The following is a 3,093-nucleotide window of genomic DNA, read 5'->3' as shown; positions in this document are numbered from 1 at the left end:
GCCTCCACCAGCGGCCCTATCCCTGTAGTGGGCCAGACACGGGCCACCATTTTAACCCACACATTCCCAGATGACTCTTTCCCATAGTTCCACCCTCTCTCCAGAAGTCCCACTTTACATCCTGCCTTTGCTATAGGCCATAGGCTCTTTATTTTAATCAATCAGAAAGTGTCCTAGGCAGGCAAGGAAGGACAGAGACATCGTCACACAGTGTAGAAAAACATCACTCTCACATGTAAGAACTACTCTGAACTGGCATTGATAGAAATAGAGGAGAAGACAGTAAGTTTGTTTGTGTGGTGGCAGAAGTTGCCACCATTGAAAAATAGAACATGCCAGTTTTGGCTTTGAACTGTATCGAGGCCAAGCTGTTTGTTGTAACAGAGTGAGGATTTAATAAAATATGAGTTCAAGGAGGAAGAGAGGAAGGGTTGAAAATGAACTTCACCAAAGGGAGCTGACAGACAAAAAAAAAAAAAAAAAAAAAAAAAGAAGAAGAAGAAGCTCAAAAGGCAGAGAGAATCTGTGAGACTTCCATGGTGGAGCTGAGACAGGAGGGCAAGGTTTCAGAGGTCAGGAAATGCTTACGAAAGCTGCTTAGCAGGCAGCTCTTAGGGGTAGTAGGCAAAGAAACGGGGGGGTGGGGGGGGTGGGGGGGGGAATGGAGGAAGAGGGACGGGTGGGGGAGGGGAATGGGTGGGGGCAGTGGGAGGAGGTGGGGGGGAGAGGAGCAAGTGTCTTAGCAACTAGAGTTACCCACATGGTGAGGATCCCGGAGAGAGGAAGGTATAACAGGCTCCAGGAGTCAGAGAGGACATCACGTAGGTGAGTTGGTGAGGAGAGACACAGAGCTGGTGAAGGAAAGAAGTTGCTGAAGAGGTGGTCTCTAGAATTTGGAACCAAATATAAGAAGTGGCTGAAGCCAGCAGAAACAGATGATCTGTACGCATTTTTGGAGAGTCAAATCAGCAGCTCGAATTGGTTTGAAATGTTAAGATGTCAGGTAGTAGTGGTGCAAACCTTTCGTCCCAGCAGCACTCAGGAGGCAGAGTTGGGGGCAACCTAGTCTACAGAGTGAGTTCTAGGACAGCCAGGCTTTCACAGAGAAACCCTGTCTCAAAAAAAAAAAAAAAAAAAAAAAAAAAAAAAAAAAAAGTTGAGGTATGGGCGTGGCTTAAGGATAAGTGTGTCATCCTCTACCATTGGAGTCCCTTCTTTTTTTTTTTTTTTTTTTTTCAGCTTTTAGCAACTTTATTTTCCTTCCATCTTTTTTCCCTTTGCTCAGGCACCTGCACAGCAGCTCAGGACCACTCAGTGGTGGCTCCAACCCACTCCGTGGCCTGCGCTGTGGGAGCTGCTGACCAATCCTCAGTGGCTGGCTGTGCACTCCAGTCTTCTGTGGGGAACTGCTGGATGGGCACCGAGGGAACCTGCACACCCTCAGATCAGTCGGCCACCTCAGGCTGAGCAGCAGTGAACTCAGGAGCTGGTGTGGTCCATTCACCCTGGAATTCCTCCTTGGTCACAGCCTTCTCAGCAGCAGCCTGCTCCTCCTTCTCAATCTCCTCTGGGTCTCTGTAGAAGTAAAGATCAGGCATGACCTCCCAGGGGTGCTCACGGGAGATAGTACCTCGCATGCGGAGTACTTCCCTGGCCAGCATCCACCACATCAGACCCACTGAGTGAACTCCCTTGTTGTTGCATGGGATGGCAATGTCCACATAGCGCAGGGGAGAATCTGTGTTACACAGAGCAATGGTGGGTAGATTGACATAAGAGGCCTCTGTGAGTGGCTGATGGTCAGCCCTGGGATCGGTTACCACTAGAAGCCGTGGCTCCCTGAAGGCTGCTTGGATCTGGTTAGTGAAGGTCCCAGGTGTAAAGCGGCCAGCAATCGGAGTGGCTCCTGTGGCAGCAGCAAACTTCAGCACAGCTCGCTGGCCAGTGTTCCTGGAGGAGATGACGCTGACATCAGCAGGGTTCTCGATGGCAACAATAGCTCGAGCTGCGAGCAACAGCTTCTCCCAGGTCCTCTTCAGGTTTATGATGTAGATACCGTCACTTTCCTTTTATAGATGTACTGCTCCATCTGAAAGTCAAGGTTGGTGCCACCTAAGTGGGTTCCCACAGCAAGGAATTTGAGGACATCCTCCTCCTTCATCTGCAGGACGTCAAGGGCTCCGGACATTGTGTAAGTTTCCCTTTAAGTTACGATGGGAATCAAGAACAACGCCGTATGGACCCGTCCCCGGGTAGCGCGGAAAGCTGGAGTCCCTTCTGTGTTAGGAGATGGGTGGTGAGGAGAGAACACAGGAGTGGGTAATTGGAAGGTTAACCTTTTTTTTTTTTTTTGGTGATTTTTCGAGATAGGGTTTCTCTGTGCAGCCCTGGCTGTCCTGGAACTCACTTTGTAGACCAGGCTGGCCTCGAACTCAGAAGTCCGCCTGCTTCTGCCTCCTGTGTGCCACCACGCCCAGCTGAAGGTTAACCTTTTTTATTTGGGTATTAGAGGTTCGGACGTGGCCACAGCACACAGGCAAGGGGACCCACCCTTGGATAGTATGGTCTTATTTTTTTTAATTAGTATGCAGCATGCACAAAGGAAAGTCCTAGGTGGTGACCCAGGTTCCTGGAAGTTTCTCCCTCCTTTTCTGTGACATAGAGAGAGAGGAAGCAAGTTCAGTTTAGAAGCTGTAGGGCCAGGATCTGCAGCAGGGCCTGTTGAAGCTTATGAAAGAGGTTGGTAGTGGGAATGAAGAAGGGCTCACAGAAAGGACCACAGGCTGCTTCATAAGGGGCAGGCAAGAAAAGAGAAAGAAAGAATTCAAGAGTGGAAGAAGCCAGCCATTCCCAGGAAGGTTAGAATTCTGACTTGAAAGTGGTTAGATTAGATGTTTCCTACGTAGGGTAAGAAACCTCTCTAACCAAAGACAATCCTCCTCTTATCATCCAACTACAAAACTTTTGCTCTTATCCAGGGAAAAAGCAAGACACTGCCTGTCCACCTGGTCCCGGTTGTTTGAAAAGTTTTGTCTGTCTGTTTATGCAGATGTGTCTCTGTTTTCCAGACACATCTTGCAGCAAACATCTCTC

At 49.1% G+C, this 3,093-nt stretch overlaps 1 pseudogene; it reads right to left on the bottom strand.

The window, feature by feature from the left end:
• Positions 1,237–2,263, bottom strand: Rpsa-ps9 (ribosomal protein SA, pseudogene 9; annotated as a pseudogene).

Source organism: Mus musculus, chromosome 2 (assembly GCF_000001635.26).
Source record: "Mus musculus strain C57BL/6J chromosome 2, GRCm38.p6 C57BL/6J".
NCBI classification, from domain to species: Eukaryota; Metazoa; Chordata; class Mammalia; order Rodentia; family Muridae; genus Mus; species Mus musculus.
This window is presented reverse-complemented; position numbering and strand designations above follow the sequence as displayed.